Here is a 23,785-nt window from a genome sequence, read left to right as displayed (position 1 = left end):
TTTTTAAACTTCCTAGAAGCATTTGTGTTTTAAAGTTGATCAGTCATGCTTCATTGAATATAACTTTTCTCTCTTAATCAATGAATATATAAATTAATTAACTTTTTAAGACAAAACTAACCGGGTCATCATGCAAAAAAAAAAAAAAAAAAACCAGCTTGTACAGAATCCTCTTTAGAAGTGTTTGAGTCTGGTGCCTTCTATGCAAAAAGATTTTTAATTAATAATTTGGTGTTTTCAATGATTTTGGATCTATTTGAGTTTTCTGCTGCTTCTTGAATCAGTTTTCATACAGGAAATTGTTTAGCTTATTTCAATATTTAAATGTATTGACATAAAGTTTTCCTTAGAATTATCTTGGGAGATTAAAGAATTCATCAGTGTATATATTTTTCCTAATAGTGTTTATTCCTTCTCTTGTATTTAATTTTGACAGAAGTTTGTCAATCTTATTACTCTTTTCATTGAACCCTTTACCTTATTGATCCATCCTATTGTATTTTTGTTTTTTATTTCATTATTTTGTGTGCTTATCCTTATTTTTTTCCCCTCAACTTTATTTGGGTTTAATCTATTTTTGTTTTTCTGATTTCTTAAATTGGACACTTTGTTCACAAATAGTCAACATTTCTTTATCTAAACAGAGCCACTTTATATCTAAATACCTCTTTATCTCTGTATCTCACAAGTTTGGATATGTAATACAGTATTTTAATTTTTATTCCTTTATAGTTATTTTCTAATTTCCATTTTAAGGGTTTTTTGAAGTCTAAATTTTTTAGAAATATATTTAAATTTTCAAATGGAGAGAATTTTTAAAATTTATTTTTATATTGATTTCTAGATTAATTGCATATAACGAAAGACATGATCTGTTTAGCATAAATTCTGAGTCAGTTGAGTCATACTTTTGGGCCAAGTACATTGTCAATTTTGTAGTGTTCAATGTGTGCTTGTAAAAAAATGGGCATTCAACAAATAGAGAATTCACATTTTATATAAGCACACATTGAACTTTTATGAAATATATGTGTGTGTATGTATACTCTGTACCTCAAAAAATAGACAATGGACATTTTTATAAGCACACATTGAATATTTATGAAAAATGATGTGTACTTAGAAATATACAGACTAGATAGATAGATATAGATACAGGAAGATAAAATCTCAATACATTAGATCAAAATAGAAAATGAGCTCTTTAAATCTGTTTCATTAATTTTTGATCTCCTTAATCTTCTGCATACAAAGAGAGATACAGTAAAATCTCCCACTGTAATGATGGATTTTTTCTTTATGATTTTGTTTACTCTGTTTTGCATATTTTTAGGCTATGTCATTAGATGTACACAAGTTTAGAATTGGGACTTTTTCCTGGTACAATGTATCTTTTCTACCCCCTAACTCCAACTATCCCCCCCACCAGGTTCAATGTATCTTTAATCTCTTGACTCTCTTCATTCATAATATTTTTTTTCTTTTTGCTTAAAGTAACTTATCTACTATATCTGCTTTTTGAAGTTATTTTCATAATGTAACTTTTTCTATCCTTTTACTTTTAACTTTTTTGCATTCATATTTTATTTGTCTCTTGTCAACAGTGTATAGCTAGATTGTATATTGCCATCCAATCTTACAAACTCTTTTTTTTTTAAGATTTTATTTATTTGAGATAGAGTGAGAGAGAGAGAGCACAAGTGGGGGTGGAGGAGGGGCAGAGGGAGAGGGAGAAGCAGACTCCCCACAGAGCAGGGAGCCAGACCTGAGGCTTGATCTCAGGACCCTGGGATCATGACCTGAGCCAAAGGCAGACACAACCAACTGAGCTACCCAGGTGCCCCTAATCTTACAAATTCTTAACTAGAAAGTTTGGCCAATTTACATTTATTATGATTGTTATTGTAATTTTATATATTTCTACTATCATTTTGTGCTATTTTACCTGATTTTTCTATGTTTTTTTCTTTCCTCTTTTCTGCTTTTTTTTGAGTGGGGAGATTTACTGAGGTCATTATTTTTGTTCTCCATAATTTTCTTTTCTAATTTTGAAATTACATATTCTATTTCTAATCTTTATTTGGTTACTTTTTAAACATCTTAACTTACACTCTTAACTTCACAAATTCTCAAGTTAATCAACATCTTTAACATCTTCCTGAAAATTGAGGACTTCAGACTTCTTTAAATTTGATCACCTGTCCCTTCTTCCATTTTATTTTTGCCCAGAATTTTACTTTAGTCATTTTATCTTAGCTTCCATCCCAAATTAATCATTATTATTTTAACTATTTAATCACTATTTCTTATGTATCCACATACTTACCACCTTCTTTGTTTTCCATTCTCTTACATCTTGGTGTTTGTCTCTAGGTTTAGTTTCCTGCTCTCTGTAATACATCTTTGCAAACTTCTATCAGTTGGAGACAGTCGGTGACAAACCCTCCCCATTTCGATTTTCTGAAAATGTGCCTTTTTTGCTTTACCCTTGAATGATAATTTCTATATGGATAGTTATTTTTCCCCATCCCTGTAGAGTTATTGTCCAGCTGTCATCTGCCTTCTGCTAGTACAACTGAGAATTCTACTTTTGTTCCATTGAAGATAATCTACTTTTTCTTTTTATATACTTTAAAAATCTCTGTTTTTGGTGTTATACCGTTTTGCCAGAATGTGTTTATGTGTAGATGCCTTATATTTCTCTTGCTTGGAAATCTTTATCTTCCTGAATCCAAAGATCATGTCCTTTATCCACTCTGGAAAATTCTCAGCCATCATCTCTCTACAGTCCCCTCCCCGCCAACACATGCATTTCTTTACTTTTCTGCTGCACTTCAGTTATATGTACATTGGACCTCACAGTCTATCCTCCATGTGTCTGGACCTCTGAGTTTCTTTCTTTGTCTTTCTCTGCTGCCCTGTCTGCTTCTTTCTTCAACTGATAGCAGTGTGCTATTTAGTCACTGCATTGCATTTTATTTTTAATGATTATATTCTGAATTTCTCAAAGTTCTAATTGATTCATATTCAAATTTCTTGGTCTTTTTTGAGTTTCCTATTATTGCTGGTATTTTTTTTTATTTTATCTTTTGTTCTTTAAACTTTAAGACACTTATTTTACATTCTGTATTTTATCATTTATGTGTCTGAAGTGCTTGAAAACCCAATTGTTTTTCTGTTGGTTCCTTCCATTTCTTGTTATTCTCCAATCCTGCTTCTTTCATGTGTTTAAATTTTTAGGTTATTGCTTGTTGTGTCTTTATAATGGGCATACTCTGTGTGGTGGGTGAAGGTTATGTTCCATGTTCAGGATCTGTGTTTACTTTTACCCATCAGTCTCTAGCGCTACAAATTTAAGACTACTTGGTGTCAATTTCCAGGCTTGTGGTTCCTTAGCCCTGAAATTCTCAATGCTATGAACTCTCAGGGAAGAGTTTTTCCCTTGTTTACTTTTTCTAAATCAGAGCCCAAGCTATGATGGATACATTTTTTGTGGTGTCCCTTTGCCAACAGGTGGATTGTTTTCTAAACTTTTCTTTTACTACAGAAATAACTCTTAAAGGACCCAGCTTACTGCTGGAGTTTCATTTTGCATTTCTGCTTTACTGGGGCCAAAGCCTTGTCTCCTATTGTTTCACAGAAATTAAAACTCAAGCATTTTAGTTACAAAGGTCTCTGATAATCCTAGGGCACCCATAGAGCCATTGTCAGCTTACCATTATAGTTTTCAGACCTATTTCTTTTTTTACCTTGGGCTTATTTTATACTTGTGTAATCAGCCACACATCTAAAAAGAACGTTCATTACATTTTACCAAGCCATACCTATGTGTGTGTATACATATATGTGTGTGTGTGTATATTTATTTATTTATAAGTTACATTGTATTTATTTATTGTAATTTTAACTGGATGTGTTTGCAATGTTTGTCATTTATAAGTGACTTGTTTTTGTCCAGGGGTCTAGAAATTTTGTACCTCCTCCTCTTCCATAACCCAGTCCTCATTTTTGTTATAAATTCAGATTCAATTAGCAATTTGTTGAGTATTTACTACATGTCTGACTCATTTACATATGTGTTCACAGCTAAAGCTTTTTAAGACCCTGTGAAAAATACACTGCTAAACTCGGGGTGGATTCCCTCTAGTTCCAAGAAACCATCACTGACATTGATTAGATTGAGCAGCAAATGGAGGCTCAGAGAAGTTACAGCTTCTCCCAAAGTCACAAAATGCGCCTAGGGTCACACCTACAGCACATGGAATTATTAAATGTATTCTTTTGCTCTATGCATTTCCCCTCAGAAATAAAAGAATGATAATGCTAGTGTTTCCATTAAATTGACACTGACTAATGTCACTTTTATTTGTTTGGTGGGTGTGAGGATCTTAATTAATGACTTAACCTACTATGAATAGAAATGTTGAATCTCTGAAAAGAAAGGCACCTGACAGATAGCCAAAAAATAACAAACAAAGACTCACATTCTCCATAAGGCTCACACACTGACATGCAGCCGAGTACATTTAAACTCCTTTATAGAGATTTTTATGCTTCACAGATGCTGAATAGGACATATTAAATCTAAGCTTCCAAGACACATTTTCTCCCCAAACCATAAAAAAAAAAGATTATAAAGCTTTTTATTGTAATTATTTCAATTAGAATGAAGGTTTATCTGATTGGTTTTTCAGTGTTAATTTTATTCTCAGTTTACTAAGACTCCTATTTTATCTAACTTAGGACATTTGTAACTACCAGGTTATTTTGTTGTTGTTTTTGTTGTTTATTTTTGCTTTGGGGTTTTTTTTGGGGGGGGTCCTCTGTGTCTCCTGAAGACTTGGAAGTGATTAATGACAAATGTACTCATTTAATAAAAGAGGCAATATTAACAACCTTCTTGAAAAAAAATATAACTACACTGCTGTTATTTATTTAATATAATCAACTGTGAATGTATTTCCAATTATTTGATCAATTGTATTTTCGAGGACCGTGGGATGGTGATGCAGAAATCAAGATGTGATTTAGAGCTATAATCTTTCAGTATTCTGTTTTCACAATTTGATGGAATGCAAGCATTATATAGATATCTGGGATCCCTTTTTAACATTTACATAAATTGAAGTCTACGCTTCCAGTATCTTATTTTTTTAATTGCAGCTCTTTGAGAAAAGATGGTTGTACATATGGTTTTATAGAACGCCTGCAGTAACTCCACGCCTCCTAAGGAATCTGGTGTTCATGGTCTGGGCCCAACGCCATACTAGAATTCATATATGTTTCATGCGTTGCATCTGAGCTCGCTCCTCGGTATTGCTGACAGAAGACTGTTCAGCCATTTGGTAACGAGTCTGGGTCATGAATTGTTAAGCAGAAGGAAAAATAATAATAGGTAACATTTATTCAGTGTTTATTGTGTGCTGGGTATTTTACCTGTACTCACCCACTTAACCCTCATGACAACACTAGGGGAGAAGTACTCTTTTTCATCCCCATTATTTTCAGATATGGGAACTGAGGCACAAAGAATTCAAGGAATTGTCACCTAGCTAGTAAGTGCGAAAAGTTGAGATGAGAACTCCGGCAATCTGGCCCATCTCTTCATCGCTATCCAATACTGCCTCTTAGAAGCATGGGTGGTCAGATGCCAGAGGCCAGGGAAAAGACAGAGTTCCATTTAAGCCCCTTCAAATACATTTTTGAAGTAGGGTAATGGATGAGTCCAGGAGCCCCAGGAAGTGTCAGAGACATCGGCAAAGCAGTACTAGGAACTAAAGTTGAAGAAAGAATGCAGGACAGCATGTAGTAAAACGTGACTGTAGTGATCCAAAACGATGGCGAACAATTGTTAATTGTTGTTCTAATGTTTGAGGGAGTGATTCTGATGTCTTCAAAACTCAAGTGCTCACAATATGCTTCACACTTCCCATTCTTTTCTTAATCCTCACAACTGCCCTAGGAGGTTGGTGATTTCTTTTTGTTTTTTTTTTTTTGTTTTTATTAAAGATTTTTTTTAAAGATTTGACAGAGATCACAAGTAGGCAGAGAGGCAGGTAGAGAGAGAGAGAGCCCGATGCAGGGCTCGATCCCAGGACCCTAAGATCATGACCTGAGCTGGAGGCAGAGGTTTTAACCCACTGAGCCACCCAGGTGCCCCTAAGTTTTTTTTTTTAAGATTTTATTTCTTTGACAGAGAGAGAGCACAAGCAGAAGGAGTGGCAGGCAGAGGGAGAGGGGAAAGCAGACTCCCCACTGAGCAAGGAGCCCGATGTGGGGTTCGATCCCAGGGCCTTGGGATCTTGACCTGAGCTGAAGCCAGAGGCTTACCCTACTGAACCACCCAGGTGTCCCAGGCCAGTGATATTTACCTATTTTACAGATGACAAAACTGAGACCATAAGGAATAACTAACTTGTTTGAGATTATGAACCTAAGGAAGTCACATAACTGGGTTTTCAGCCTAGGTTTTTTAGACTTTAGAACCTATGCAATGCCATCTTATGCTGCCTTTTAGGCAGAAACGTTTCAGATCTACCTCCTTAGTGCGTGTGTATTTGAAGGACCCTTACTAGGTTTTGACCAGGTTTGCTCTCTTTCAGGGGTCTCTTACTGCCATACATTCTCAAAAAGATTGCAGGGATCCAAAGGCAATGTTAATTCTCTAGCAATGTGGATAACAAGACCCCAAGCCTAACCGTTGTTATTCTGTGGGAATAAAGGACATGGTTCCTAAGAGCTGGGGCTCTTATATGTTTAACATCTGGTCTTTTATTGTGCTGGAATAGATCATGCCCCCCCCCCAAATCATCTTGATTTTCTTTAATATCTCACTAACCCAAAACACATTCTGAGTCTATGCACTCATCTTTTTTCAGCCTATATCACCTTTATAAGCTGTTACTTCCAAACGTTTCCTCCCCATTGTGTGATAACGATAATAACTCATTGATCTGGCAACACTGTGGGCAAAGTCTGTCCTTGATCTGCTGAAAACAAGCCCTTTCCTATCTGCATTCATTTTAGTGAGGTCAGGGTTTGCTTTTGCTTTTCGAACTCCAAATTTCATAAAACTCCAATATCTGATTTCAAAAAAGTCAAGTAAAGGTCCAGTAGTATTTTAAAATTCAGAGAACCTTCGTATAAGGCCATTATTCTTCATCCTGATCTGACTATAATCAGGCTCTTAATCAAAAGGCTTGGCGTTTTTAAATGTCTACGCTCCATCTGCTCATAATATGGGCAGTAAAACAGACTTTTGATGCTTGTTACTGTAGGTTGCCTCGTGCTCCAGTAAATATGAGCTTAATGAAATATATAAACAAATCTCTGAATCCAATCCAAAATGCTAATAATTTGCCAGACTAGCATTATGCCCATTAAGGAAATTAGAAGATTCAATCTGTACTTTAACTTGGAAGTAAACATTGCAAAGCCACTCTCCAATTTCCTGGTATTTTCTTTTAACCAGTCTGCAGGTGACATACAGGATCAGATGTCCTTCCTGGTGAGATGAGACACTAGGTTAAATAATCGACCTTTGGTGGAAAATCTCCTATTCCCTTCCCTTCTCTGAAGTTTAGGGATCTTACTTTTGGGGTTTGTGCATTCTTTCTTAAGTCGACTATGATCAGGCCTTTCTATAACCCGCTGAAACTTTTCAAGGCAGAGGTAGTAAAAGTGAATGCAGTGATGAGTGAAGGCAGGGACCTAAGCAGAGAAGGGGATGGTTCACTTCTTTGTAGCCCCTCATTGGGCACTGCTTCGAAGACCGAACCAGACAGGCACCCATCACTGGTAGGCAAAACAGCCTACTTGCAAAGAACCTGGGATGTGGCACTGAATGCTGAAACTGCAGCCCTCTCGCTTCCCAGGTTTGCTATCTGTGGTGCACAATGGAATTTCTTTCAAAGCCATAGTTTCATAATTTGTAAAATGGAAAAATAATAATACATAGGGTTGTTTTGAGGATTGAATAAAATAACCCATGTAACCAACTTACCCACAATGTCTTGACATATAGTATGTGACCAATAAATTCTAATTATTATTATAAATATAGATGTATTTTCAATGAAGGAGGAGGACAACTGGAAAGGGGTATTAAACCAAATGCACCATCTTCCCGCCCTTTCATTTCATATTTTCTCCCATGGAGAGGAGGGGCAGAATTTGCTATCTCACAGAGCAACATAGCAAAAATGGTGGTGAACGGCAAAAGTGGGCATTCTTGACAATGTATGACCATGTACCAAGGTCGTCCAAAATTGTGTCTAAAATAAGAATATGTAGGCACTGGTACACACACACACACACACACACGCACACACACACACACACACACATTCACAAGCTGTTTGTAATAAGAGTCCTCTCTATAAAGAACAAACCTGACCTCTATTTAAAACCATTACTCTAGGGGCGCCTGGGTGGCTCAGTGGGTTAAAGTGTCTGCCTTCAGTTCGGGTCATGATCTCAGGGTCCTGGGATTGAGCCCTGCATCCAGCTTTCTGCTCGGCGGGAAGCCTGCTTCCCCCTCTCTCTCTCTGCCTGCCTCTCTGCTTACTTGTGATCTCTGTCAAATAAATAAATAAAATCATTCAAAAAAAACACACATTACTCTACTTCCTGTTATCCTTAGGATCACCGTGAAACCCATTCATGAGACTCATAAGGTCATCTGTCTTTTATTTACCTCTTCTACCTCATATCATTCTGGTCATTCTTTGTCCAGCTGCTTTTTACTTCTTTTAAGTTATTTTACTGAATGTGCCATATTTTGTAACCATATTTTGTACAAGCTGTGGCCACTTTAACTACTCCGCTCCTGCTCTTCGCCAAGCTATTACCCATACCTTAAGCTCCCCTTCCTTGACTTCTTCAGGGAAAGCTTTCCTGATCCCCTAGACTAAGATATCACATTCATAGATATGCCGTGACATTCATAGATATGCCGTGATAGTCTCATGTACACCTCTATCTTTTGTTACATGTATCAAAACTTGTTATGTACTGAATTGTGTCCTCCCAGAACTCCTCTGTTGGAGCTCTGACCTGCAATGTGACTCTGTTTGGAGATAAGGCCTTGAAGAAGGTCATTAAGGTTAATTAAGGTCATAAAGGGGAGGCCATATTCTGATAGGACTCTTGTCCTTATAGGAAGAGGAAGAGACACCAGAGATCAGTCTTGCTCTCTGTGTCTCTCTTTCTCTCTCTCTCCACCTGCACATTAAAAAAGGCCATGTGAGGACACAGCAAGAAGGCAGCGAATTAGAAGCCAAGGAGTGAGCGCTCTCCAAAAACCAACCCTGCCAGAATCTTGATCATGGCCTTCTAGTCTGTGGAATGGTGAGAAAAGAAATTTCTAAGGGTTAAGCCACCTAATCTGTGGTATTTTCTTATGACAGCCCAGGCTGACTAAGACAACACTATAATATTCTAATTGCTTATTTAATGTCTTTTTTCCCTGATTGCTTTTAAGTACCTTATGAGCCAGGAATAATGTCCACTTTTTTAATTTTTTCTTGTATGTCCAGGGCCTATCAGAGTTCTTGACACATAGAAGTTTTTTCAATAGTCATTCAGTGAATGAGATGCTAGTCCCTTTTTTTCCCTTTAAAAATGATAGGGTCATTGGAGAACATGTCTTTCTTGTTCACTGCTATATGTCAAGTATACCTAACAAAGGAAAATCCATTCATTTCCACATTTGTCAAATACCTATTAAATAGAAAGTGCAAACCTGTGATAACCAGAGAAGAAAGCCAAAGATTCAGTTCTGGCTCAAAACCTTTGGCTATGCTTTTTTTCTGACAAAACCCAAACAACAGCGCCAAACAAAAAGACATCTTTGTTATTTCTTCACCTGACGATCACATAGATTCCCAGAAGGTAAATACCATGGAAATATTATAGGCCTAAATTGCCAGTGTTCATTTTAATCTTGAAAAGCTTTTAATATGGGTGAATGATATTTCCTTATAGACATCTTTAATAGGCCAGGATTTAAATTAAATTAAATTAAATTAAATTTAAATTTAGATAGTTTGGCTGGAGAATCAGCTGCTTATTATTTGATGTTTTCTCATTGATTACTCCTAATTTACACAAATAATATAATGGCTTTCTTCAAAACAACAAATGGGTACTTGATAATGATGCTCTTTCCCACCCCCCGTCCTTCTCACGCTAGCTCTTGTCACCACCAGGAAGAAAATAAATAACCTGATTAAGAGTAATGCTATCCTCAACAGCTTCCCAGTTCTGGTTAGTAATGAGGAGATGCTTTGTCTATCAGAGAATAAAATGCAACCTGTGCATTTGTGACTACCCACTGCATTTTATATGATTTAGTGATGCATTTAATGAGTATTTTCATTATGGTGTCTTCCAGAACTCCCTGCGTATATTTTTAAGATTTAAAAACAAATTTACTTTTGGGTCATTTCAGCATGTTCAAATTTTTCCATACTATTTATCAGGAGAGATGGGATGTTTGCACCATCATTTTTTCTAGATGACTTGGTACCCTTTTTGTCTCTTTCATGTAATACATATTTGGAAGATAAGGAGCATCCAAAGGCCAAGTGTTGACTCAAAATAGCTAGACCTCTATTCATCCAATGATAGATTTTGTTGTTAGAAACTTTGCTAGCAGAGGTAACAATATTTAAGAGACCTAGGTCAGAGAATTTTAGCTCCATATTGGCATAATGCTGCTGATTTCCATCTCTTGCAGCTCACTGATCTACCCCAGGACTCCTGCCTCTGTTGGAATAATATGCCAACCCCTGTTGATACACAATCACTCTTCTTCTCACTCTGGCCTCAGGAATATAGTCCTCTGTTCTTCTGGGTTCCAGTCATGCCCTTCAGAGAGAGTTAACTCCTTCCTTACTATCACCTCTCTTTACTGAAGAGACTGGAATTTATCCCAGTTCTTCTGCTCTTAGGCAGAAGAATATATATGTATATATATATATTTTTTTTTACAGTGACATTTGACCTCTGATGATTCATGGCTAGAATCTGTAAATTTGGAAAACACTATCAGACATTGTCTTTCCTTAAAGGATGTTCCATTAGAAACATTCTGTTTCATTATTTACATGGTTTAATATAGGAAGCTGCAGGATCGAAATGGCAGATCACATTCCTATCGTGACTGTTTTAATCTATAAAAACAAGGTGCCTCATCAGCCGCAGTAGGTAGCGCATCAGTCTCATAATCTATAAAAACAGAGAAACAAATGTCAAAAAGTTCCTAGGTTTCTAACACAAGAAGAGCACGTCCTATCAGTCATTTTGAAAATCAAGCCAATCTGTCTTGGTTGCTAATCCCATAATGTTACCACTGATGGTTTGTGTGTGGGGATAGTCATGCAAATGGAGTCATGATCTATGACCCTTGCATAATAGGGAATTTTTTAATTGAAGAAATAATTGCTGAGTGTGTCTTCACTTAGTAGTAAAACACAGCCAACATGAAAACTATAGGGTGACGATGTAGGGGAAGAAATGGGGGCATGGATATGGGTTCTGGAGTCAGACAGAACGGAAACTGAACTGTAACTCTTCCTCTTACTAGTTGTACGATCTTTGACAAAATACTTAATTTCTCCAAACCTCAGTTTCCTGAAGGATTATTTGCTTTCCCCCCACTTCCAAAGGCTCTTTATCCGGGGATAAACGTCCTCTACTACCCTTGGCTTCATGCCCCGCACCTATTATTTTTCATGGAGGTGCAGTGAATTTCCTAATTGGTATGTGTGGAAGAAGAGCAAGGTATTTATAGCCCAATTTATTCTCTTGCCCTTTATCTGGGGAAATAGGTTGGCTGTGGGTACCATGCTAACAAGTGGCAGGAAAAGCCTGCGGCAAACCAGTGATGCCTAAGACTGGCTGCTCTTCTCATATGCCCCGCTCGAATGTTGAGCCTATTCAATTCTGTTCTTCAGTACTATGAATCCCATTAGGCCACAGTTATAAGCCACATTTTAAAAAACTTTTTATTTATTTATTTTTTTGAGAGAGAGAGAGAGAAAGAGAGAGAGTGAGCATAAGTGGGGGGTAGGGGGGTAGGGCAGAGGGAGAAGCAGATCCCCACTGAGCAGAGAGCCTGATGTGGACTTGATCCCAGGACCCTAAGAGCACGACCTGAGGCAAAGGCAGACACTTGAATGACTGAGTTACCCAGGTGCCCTATAAGCCACATTTTCTAATTTATTTCTAATTGTTTCATCAGTAAGGGTAAAAGTTTGTTCTCTGTATGTTGATCTCTATGGTCTTAGTTCTCAATTAGATCACAAATAAGGCAGGCGAAAGAGATGTTATTTCCCGGCTGCCTTCATGTGTCCAAACAGGCACATGAGAATTAAATTATGTAAATAAAATGCTGGTAAAGTGCCCCCCCCATATAGTAAGTAACCAATAATTGGTATTTCTGAATCATTCAAGTAATTATGAGTAGGCAGTATTCTTTCATTGAACTTAATGTAAATGTTGCCACATTCCCTTGGATCAAGCATCATGGAAAATAGAATGTGTTATTCTATTAATCTTGGCTCTTTTTGAGTCTATAAAGGCTTTGAGAAAACATTGGAAAAGGGTTTGAGGGGAAACTAGGATATGTTAGAAGGACTAGATCTTTATATCTTTAATGCCTTGAAATCAAAATTCGATTTCATCAAAGAAAGTTGAATCATCTGGTCTAATACCTCATTTTATGGAAGCAGAAACTGAGGCCAACATAATTTAAGAGATTTCCTTAAAGTCCTGTAGATACTAGCAGAAGGGAATTATACTTCAGATTCTTTCCATTGTACTACGCAGATAAGAAAGTGACCGTAAATGAGTTTTTGTTTAAAGTTAGGTTACTAAGGGGACACCTGGGTGGCTCAGTGGGTTAAGCCTCTGCCTTCGGCTCAGGTTGTGATCCCGGGGTCCTCGGCTCTTTTCTCAGCAGGGAGCCTGCTTCCCTTCCTCTCTCTCTTTGCCCACCTCTCTGCCTGCTTGTGATTTCTGCCTGTCAAATAAATAAATAAAATCTTTAAAAATAAATAAGTAAAGTTAGGTTACTAGAAAATGTCAGTTTTAAAGTTTCCAGCACTAGTGGCCGTAGAACAAGTTTGAGAATACTGATCTAAATGACCACTTATTTCTGAGATGAGATCTACCATCCTTCTGGATCAGGATATCTGTAGAAGTAAATACCATTAGGACACAGCCTGATAATGGTGATCATCCATATTTATAGTGTTAGGATCTGAATAGCCTCATGTTGACCCATCATCTCCTTTAACACATAGAAACATTCGTAGTTACTAAAAAGTCACACTGCTGAGAATTGTGTCTTCCAGTTTTCCATCGGGATCCTAGCCCAGGCTTTCTTCCTGGCTTAGCTGACTCCAGCCCCATGATCTGCAATCATGTGTATAAAAACCTTAGAAAACACCCATTCTGCTCAGCTAAGCTAATTATCAGCTAAAAACAAAAGCCAAAAGAATAAAACAACTCTCTACTTCCTGTAACTATCAGTATTACTGGACAAAAGTATTTGACAGCCAGGGAGATGATGTTAAAGATCACCACTGCGAACTCAAGTCTCAGATCACTCAAGATACAAAGCAAAATGAGAATGAAAGGTGGTAAACCTGACATTTAAAAACTCTCTGATATTTTTGAAAACTGCTCTTTTGCCATTTACTTCTCAGCAGACAGAAGCACAGAGCTATCATTGTGTCCTTAAACACATATTTGAGGGAACATAGCTCCTGCTTATATTTAGTTTGTTTTTTCTGCAAATTGGAGACCGGAGATGTTTTTCTTTCCAAATTGATTATTTGTGGTACAAATGGATCTAAATCTGTAAGCATTAATACCCACCATTGATTACGAATCACACCATCTCACTGAGCAGGAGGAGACAATGTTAGCACTGTATTCTTTGTCCATCATGGCTGACTACCAGAAATGGTGGACTGCTGAGCTATGGAACTTGGCAAAATTTGCTGTATGTCAGAAACAAAATGCCTAAATATTTAAACATTTCCAGACTGACAAGACTTTAGACATGAAGAAAAATTCATTCCTTCTGAAGCCAAGTCAAGCCACAAGTAGTGTAGCCTTATTCCTGGAGGAGAGCAGTAAGAAAAATTAAAATATTAAATGTCATGCTTATTACTTGTGTGTAATTGTTGCATCCTGTCTTTAGCAGAAAGCAAAGGGATGGGATCCTATTTCAATGACCCTCATGCTAACATCCAGTTCTACACTGTAAGGCTATTTCTCCATCCAGGCAGCTAGCCCGGAGCAATACTGCTTTGCTGAATTAGAAACAAAGAATTCTATTTGAACAAGAAATTCTCTATAAAAGATATATTTACAGGTCTCTTCTTTTAGTAAGACATCTATGCTTACAGATTCATAAAACCTTAAAACTGAAAAGGATCTGAGAAAACATCCAGTCCACCCTGCTCATATTTCTAGGTTAGGAAGCCAAAGCCCAAATAGGAGAAGGAGTTGCCCATGGTTACATGGCTACCCAGTGGCAGGACTGGGATTAAAATCAAGGTCTTTTGATTCTTAGTCCCAGAGTCTTTTCACTAAATGTGTGCTGTCTCTCTTCGCTTACAAAGGAAATACCCCATGGTTGTGAGGAATATTGGCCTGAGAGTTCAAACACATGAATTGGATACCTAATTTTGTCCCCTTGTGGATGTGTCATTAGGACAAATCACTTAAACTTTGATTCTCATTTTTCTCATTGTAAAATGTGGATAATAATAATAGTGCTTATATATAGGATTATTCTTAGAATTAAGTGCCTCAAATAATGTAAAGCACTTCTATTGTTAGGATTAAGTGCCTCAAATAATGTAAAGCACTTAAGAAAGTGCCTGGCCCGTAGTAAGCTGTCAAAAATGTTTGATAGTGTTTTCTTATTATGCTATTAAGGTAATTGGTTTAATCAAGACAGCCTTTTTTGATAAGATAGTTGAGAATAATACATGATATTTGGGAACAGCTGGGAAGGAAATAATCAATGGAAATGTCAACAGAAGAGATTTAAAAAAAAAAAAAAAAGGCCCAGTGTATTGGCCAAACTCCACTATGTAAAGTCCAAAATCTTCATGGCTACATCTGGTCTCTCAAGACATACCTGATGTCAGAAAAGGAGCACTACTGCTTCTACACAGTTCTTAAACTAATTATGTTTGGTTTCTATTTCTCATACGTTATAAGTTAATGCATGCGTATTGCCACAGATTATATATATATATATATATATATATATATATATCCATATATAAAATTATATATATATACGTGTATATATGGATATATATGTATATGGATATACATATATATATCTGGATATATATGTATATGATCTACATAAAGGAATGCATATACATATACACACGTATACACACACGGATATATATACACACATTATATATATGCATACATTTGCAACAAGGCTTTCTTGATGTTGGAAGGGGTACATTGAATCACATTCTGACATAATACTCCAGCCCTCCAGACTGACCAGTAAAGAGTTCATAGAATAGCGCTTATCTGTTGACTAGCACTGACCCTCAGACCACATTTTAATTAGCACTGACCTAGACCATGACTTTAGGATGCTCTAGCAACACGCTCCTTCTTTAATTTTATTGGCTCTATCTTAAAAGACATGGCACCCACCTAGCAGTCCTTCCATTTACTTGGGAGTAAATAATATATTCTATTACATAAAAGTTGGTGACTTGTCTGATAGGTCCATATCTATCAGATGTCCTATCAGGACATCACCCATATAATTCAATCTTCCTGGAAAATTCCATTGACTTGCTTTCTCTAATAATAGCCAAATAGCTCTTGTAACAGAAAAGAATCTATAGCATTTTTACTTATAACTGTATTAAAGTGGTATTAATCACTACCATTTGTATTTCAATATCTGCCCAATATTTTTTTATTGTGTAGTTGACACACAATATTCCATTACTGTCAGGTATACAACATAGTGATCTGACAACACTGTACATTATATTATGCTCACCACAAGTGTAACTACCCTCTATCACCATATAACGCTATTACAATACCATTGACTATATTCCTTATGCTGTACCTTTCTTCCCCATGAATTATTCATTCCTAAACTGGAAGCCTGTACCTCCCATTTCCCTTCATCCATTTTGCCCATTTCACTATTTCCCTCCCCTCTGGCAACCTCCAGTTTGTTTTCTGTATTGATGAATCTGTTTCTACTTACTGTTTGTTCATTTGCTTTGGTTTTTAGATTTCACATATAAGTGAAATCATATGGTATTTATCTTTCTCTGTCTGACTTATTTTACTTAGCATAATACCCTCTAGGTCCATCCATGTTGCCACAAATAACAAGATCCCATTCTTTTTTATGGCTGAATAATGTTTGGATAGCTAGATAGATAGATAGAGATATAGATAGAAATATATAGATAGCTACCACAATTTCTTTATCCATTCACCTACTGTTGGATATATGGATTCTTCCATATCTTGACTATTGTAAATGATGTTGCAATAAATACGGGAGTGCATATATCTTTGGGTAAATACCCAGTAGATGAATTAATGGATCATGTGGTATTTCTATTTTTCATCTTTTCAGGAATCCTCGTGCTATTTCCCACAGTAGCTGAACCAATCTACATTCCCATCAACAGTGCACGAGGGGTTCTTTTTCTCCACATCCTCACCAACCCTTGTTATTTCTGGTCTTTTTGATACCAGCCATTCTGACAGGTGTGAGATGATACCTCATTGTGGTTTTGACTTGCATTTTCTTGATGATGAGTGATGATGAGCATCTTTTCAAGTCCCTGTTGGCCACCTGTATGTTATGATCTGCTCAAAATTAAAGTAGCAGTGAATGCAAGTGAAATGGAGAGCATGTGACAAGGAGAAAAGCAGTGGCTTTGTTTCTAATCCTGCATAGGTATGTACTTCACCTAGTTTTATCTTCTGCCTTTTTCCCTAAGGAACTGTGGCCGATGCTTCCGTTAATACTGGATTTCTGAATCATTACTCCATAGAGATGTTTCAAACACCTAGAAGAGCACTTATAGTTTTACCAGCACCAAATTAATGAGGGTTATCTGCCCTTCTTCCTTATTTCCTGCTTTCTCTGTGAGGAGCATACATCTAGGCTTAAAACTCTGGTTTCACAGTCTTCCTTAGGAAGAGTCAAGATCCAAAGCAGCCTACAAATGGATGAGTAGTTTGGTTAAAACTGTCTCTTCCTTTTGCTTCAGAGGATCTCCTCACCATTGTTTTAAACCTTTGCCTCCCAGTTCCTTAATATTGGGTAAAACTGACATGTCACATTAATCTAATAGACTCTACTCCTGAGTTTCACCCATACACTGTTTCACACTACAGTTTTGTGGACAGAAATCCATTCTAGCTCAGAACATTTCCAAGTCCAGTGGCAGAGAGTAGTACCAACCTTCAACACCTACCCCTGTCCTCCCCAACTTCAAATAGCAGTTCCCCAAGCCATTTATTTGTCATCATTTTATAAATACTTTTCATTTTGTTAGTGATATGTATTGCTAAGGTTGAACCCAATGAAAACATAAGGACCAAGCAGCATTAACCCTTGAGGAGCTAAGACTCTAGAACCTGAAAAATAAATCCCATGTGGTAACCATTAATGATGTTTGTGAAATATAGCAGTTCTCTTCTTTTTCTGAAAGAAGGCTCTGTCAGGACCCTTTCGGCTACGTAAGGCTGTGTGATCAGCTCTGGCTAATAAATTGCAAGTAGTAGAGACATGTGTCACTTCTGGCTAAGCACTTAATGAACGTATCAATTAGAACTCTTTCTCTCTTCCATGACAACAAGCAATGCTCCAGAGTGGTTGTTCCCTCATCCTGGGTCCTAAGAAAAGATAACACGGAACAGACCCTCAGACTGACCCTTGAAGAACATGTAGCATGAGGAAGAATGAAACCTTAATTGTTTCAAGTCACTGCAATTTGGGTTTTTTATTATTGCTCCATAACTTAAACCATCCTGATTGATATAAATTCTTTCATGCAGCCCTACGACCTAGAAGCAACCCTACGACCTACCTTGGCTTGCAAATTTAAGTGAAACTAAACATCTATTTTCTATAAACAATATAGCATGGGAAAAAGGTATTTTTTGAAAATCGGGGATCTGATTTTTTGAAAGTTAGGTGTGAGGCAAAAACTTCATTGTGCTCTGTAGCTTGTTAAATGACATTCTACCTACACAGCTTTGACTGAGAAATATATCTAGTAAGTCAAGGTTGTACATCGCAAGCTTAGGAGCAACTGACACACACACACACAATGAAAATGATGGTAGACTTAAAACCAACCACATCAATAATTAATCTAAATATAAATTTAACTAAGCATTCCACATAAAATGCTGAGATTTGTCCAACTGGATTAAAGAAACAAGCCCCAACTAGATGCTATCTACAAGAGCTGTACTTTAACTTTAAAGACACAGATAAGCTGACAGGGGAAGGATGGAAAAAGATAAAACATACAAAAAATAAGCTTTACAAATGTGTTTGGGGAGGAACCAGAAATTTACCCTGGCAAATATTCTAATTTGTTTAATGAGAGAGAGAGAAAAAAAAATTGTTCAAGCAAAGCATAGGCTTTATGCCTTTTCAAATGGTAAAGCATTGTCTTATATATTCATTATTTAAATGCAGGTGTTTTGCATCTTGAAAGAAGAAAATATCTGGAGCCTTAGAGAAAAAATTATCATACAGGAGAACTTCATAAAACAATAATATTTAGAGCTCAAAGAGGACTTGAAAATCATCTAGTCCAAGGTTTCCAAATGAAATAGACCTACCACCTCTGATATATGAATGCCTTTGGATGGTACTTGATGTTTTAAAATTACTAATGTAGGGGCACCTGGATGGCTCAGTGAGTTAAGCCTCTGCCTTCAGCTCAGTTCATGATCCCAGGGTTCTGGGATCGAGCCCTGCATCAGGCTTTCTGCTCAACAGGGAGCCTGCTTCCCCCTCTCTCTCTGCCTGCCTCTCTGCCTACTTGTGATCTCTCTCTGTCAAATAAATAAATTTTAAAAATCTAAAAAATAATAATAATAATAATTACTAATGTAATAATTTCCATTAAGAAATGCTGTAACTAGTACATCGTACTCATGACTTCACCAATGTTATTTCCTGCTAAGAACAAAATTTACACAAGAGTCATGTTTTAAAGAAAGTTGTCATGTAATAAGAACAGAGATGGTATACAAATATGGCAGAAATCTTGGAGCTGATATGAAAATGACTGAAGTTGTGGAAACACTGATTGAACCCAACTCTCTTATGGAAAGAACTGAGGCCTGGGAGGGTGGGCATAATTTATATAAGGTCACATAGTAATTGAATGGAAAACCTGAGTCTAGGACCTACTTCTTCCAATGTGCATTACAATGTTTCCCCCCCCCCCCGCCCACTTTGCTATTTAAGAAATAGCATCCAGGGGTGCCTGGGTGGCTCAGTGGGTTAAGCCTCTGCCTTCGGCTCAGGTCATGATCCCAGGGTCCTGGGATCGAGACCCGCATCGGGTTCTCTGCTTAGTGGGGAGCCTGCTTCCCTTCCTCTCTCTGCCTGCCTCTCTGCCTACTTGTGATCTCTGTCTGTCAAATACATAAAATCTAAAAAAAAAAAAAAAGAAAGAAAGAAAGAAAGAAAGAAATAGCATCCATTACCTGGAGAGTTTAGAACATCTTGCATTTAACAACAAATAGTTAAGCTGACACATTAGCACATTAACTCTGAAGCTCTGAAGTCCTGAATTATCAAAGAGCACTTCTTTGGGTTTTCACCAGCAAACATTTTTGTATCTTATTTTCTTCCACCTCCGTTAGGATATAAGCTAACTGCAGCAGGGACTGGGTCCGTTTTGTTCACTGCTGTAGACTCAGCACACAAAATGGTGCCTTGCCTACAGTGATGGCCAATGAATTATTTATTGACTGAATGAATTTGAAAGATCAAGAGGTAGGGTGCCTGGGTGGCTCAGTCAGTTAAGTGCCTACCTTTGGCTCATGTTATGATCTCAGGGTCCTGGGATCAGACCCTACATCTGGCTCCCAACTCAGCAGGGTGTCTGCTTCTGCCTCTCCCTCTGCCTGTCCCTTCCGCTGCTTGTGCTCTCTCTGTTTCTCCCTCTGTTTCTTTCAAATGAATAAATTTTTAAAAATCCTTAAGAAAGAAAGAAAGAAAGAACGGAAGAAAGAAAGAAAGAGAAAGAAAGGAAGAGAAAGAAAGATCAAGAGGCCACTGCAACCCCAGAAATAAAAGTTATCTATCTTGGCATATACTTATATGTCATTAATTCAACAGAACTAATTACTCATTCATTCATTCATTCAATCACTTAAAACCATTTGTGCAGAATCTACCATATGGCAGACACCACCTTGACATGAAAGATACAGTGAATGAAACAAATACGGTATCTCCCCTCACAGAACTCCTTTTCTATGGGGAACAAATACAGACTGGCAATTATGATCAAATGCGTTAAGTGCTACGTTATGTATAAGTATTAAGATGCTATGGGAGGCATATAGAGAGAACACTTTACCCAGACTTGAACCCGAAGGACTGGAACCTGAAAGATGAATGGCAGTTAATTAGTAGAAAACAGCTTGTGCTTTTTAAAAATATATATATTTTATTTATTTATTTGACAAAGAGAAAAAAAGAGAGAGATCAAAAGCAAGGGGAGTGACAGGCAGAGGGAGAGGGAGAAGCAGGCTTCCTGCTGAGCAGAGAGCCCCACATGGGGCTCCATTCTGGACCCTGGGACAATGACCTGAGCAGAAGGCAGATACTTCATGGACTGAGACAGGCTTCCCAAAACAGTTTATGCATAATCACTACTGTAATAAAGCCCCAGAATCAGTCCTAGATAAAATGATGATATAAATAAATTGCCTTCCCTATACCCACCTTTTTCCTAGAGTCTCTGGCAGGTTTCTATCTTGCATTCTATTTCCAAAGGACCTTGCTCTCAACTCAGCACCACTATGAGAGAAATCATATGACTCTTAAACCTAAATTCTTTTTTATCTGGCCTTCACTGAAAAAGTTCATCAATGCCTCATTTAGAACTGTGGTTTTACTCTTAAAAATAACTATTCTTTGTGGGTGCCTCATTGGCTCAGTGGGTTAAGTAAGCCTCTGCCTTCAGCTCAGGTCATGATCTCAGGGTCCTGGGATCGAGCCCCACATCAGGCTCTCTGCTCAGCAGGGAGCTTGCTTCCCCCACTGTCTCTGCCTACCTCTCGGTCTACTTGTGATCTCTATCCATCAAATAAATAAATAAAATTTTTAAAAAATTATTTCTTGGGCACTTGGGTGGCTCAGTGGGTTAAAGCCTCTGCCTTCAGTTCAGATCATGATCCCAGGGTCCTGGGATCGAGCCCCACATCGAGCTTCCTGCTCAGCAGGGAACCTGCTTCTCCCTCTCCCTCTGCCTGCCACTCCCCCTGCTTGTGCTTTCTCTTTCTCTGTCAAATAAATAAATAAAATCTTTTTTTAAAATAATAATTATTATTCCTTTTGATGCTGGAAAATTAAATTTTCTGATACATTTAATTAATTTCTATACTTACCACTGTTTTCAGAATAACTCCTTACCTCTATGTTTACTTTCCTTCTTTCCAAAATATATATTTCAATAATTCCTTTCTTAGTCTTTGCATATCTGAAAATGCCTTTGTTTTGTCCTTGCTTATACATGATAAATTAATTGAGTATAAAATTTCAGGATTACAGTATCCTCCCACTCTCTGTACTTTGAAAGTATATATTTCATTGTCCGTGGACTTTTTTTTTTTCTTTTTCTTTTCTTTTCTTTCTTTCTTTCTTTTTTTTTTTTTTTTTTACCCAAGAAATCAGCTCAGTGTTTTGGTATATCATTGGTCATTTATTTGTGGTATCTTTTAAAATTCTCTCTTTAACCTTGATGTTCTGAAGTCTTATAAGCTGTGCCTAGATATAAATTTATGTTTATTTAGCCTATCTGGTACTCAGAGTGTGCTTTCAATTTGAGGAAATATGTCTTCAGTTCTGGAACATTTTCAGCCATTATATCCTCAAATAGTTTTGTCTGCCATTCCATCCATTCCCCTTTCCTAAACTTTGATGAGACAAATATTAGAAACTCTTGTTTTATCTGTATCCCTTGAATTTATCTTTCATATATTTTGAAATCTCTGTCCCTTAGTGCCATGTCCTGGGTTGATTTTCTCAGAAATATTTTCAAATTCCTTAATTCTTTATTCAACTCTGTCAAGCTGAGAGCAGCTTTTATTTCAGCAAATAATAAAAGGGACGAGATCCCCCCTAAGCCCCTAGGCTCAAACCTGGATGTGGCTGCACGTCTTTCAAGAAGTACTTTTAGTTTCTTTTCCTTATAGCAGCTGGACTTCCAGTTCTCTCTGCCTGGAAGAGGCTTCAGGTGCACACATTATTCTGTGCTTTAATCTATTTCTGGTCCTCAGTGATAGCCATATTATTTTTTATTCCTGCTATGTCTTTTTGGTTTTTCTCTTTTTATATTTTATAAATCATAACTTGGTGTTTGGAGCAGAGGTAATTAAAACATGACCTGACTATACCATCCCAACCAGAGGTCTCTTTCCAGAAGTTTTTGTACTTAATAGAGATTATTTAAGGTTAAAATGCCTTCCAGAATATAAAGGAATAAGTTCATAACAGTGGCTCTTCAAGCAGTATGGTTCATGGTTAAGGATTTAGGAGAAAGGTCTCTATGGGATTCCTTACACCATATCACATAAACAACCACCTCCTTCAAAGGTGGACACTGACATATGTAGCTCCCTATTGACTGGATTCTTCTAGCCAAGTTCAAGTAAATATTGAACCCCATCCCAGGCCATATGGAACTTCAAATACCTTCTAAAGATTTCTATGAATTTTATGTACTATATAGTCTCATGGTTCCCTTTACTTCAGGACTCTTATTCCTATGTGTGCTGTCTATCTTTTATACTGTTCCAACTCAGACCAGGAAAAAAAATATATTTTGCTTTATTTACTCCAACAGAAAACAAAAAATTATTAATATAAAAAACATGTGGAGAATTGGTAAGAAGGTTTACATTGAATTGAAACTATTTTCCAAATGAATATCAGATACCCCGTTTTTAAAAGTCTTTCACATGCACACAGATGAATACAAGTAAAATTGGGGACTCTGATTAAGATCAATGTCAATATCTTGGTTGTGATATTGTACTATAGCTTTGCAGACTTTATCATTAGGGAAAATTGGGCAAAGTACACAAGGGATCTCTCTGTATTACTTTTCACAATTGCCCATGAGCTTATAATTATCTGAATTTTTTAAAAAGTCAGGGAAAAAATGGGGTGCCTGGGTGGCTCAGTCAGATGAGCATCCAACTTCTGATTTTGGCTCAGGTCATAATTTCATGGTCATGAGATCAAGCCCTGTGTCTGGCTCTGTGCACAGCAGGGAGTCTGCTTGAGATTCTCTCTCTCTCTCTCTCTCTCTCTCTCTCTCACGCTCTCTCTCTCTGGCCCTCCACCCTCTCAAAAATAAATAAATCTTTTTTAAAAATTAAGAAAAAAAAGCCAGGCAATGTTGCCACTTAGAATGGATGTTCTTTTTTTAAATTATGTTACGTAAGTCACCACACAGTACATCATTAGTTTCTGATGTAGTGTTCC

The sequence above is a fragment of the Mustela nivalis genome (assembly GCF_964662115.1).
Source record: "Mustela nivalis genome assembly, chromosome: X".
Lineage (NCBI taxonomy): Eukaryota > Metazoa > Chordata > Mammalia > Carnivora > Mustelidae > Mustela > Mustela nivalis.
This window is presented reverse-complemented; position numbering follows the sequence as displayed.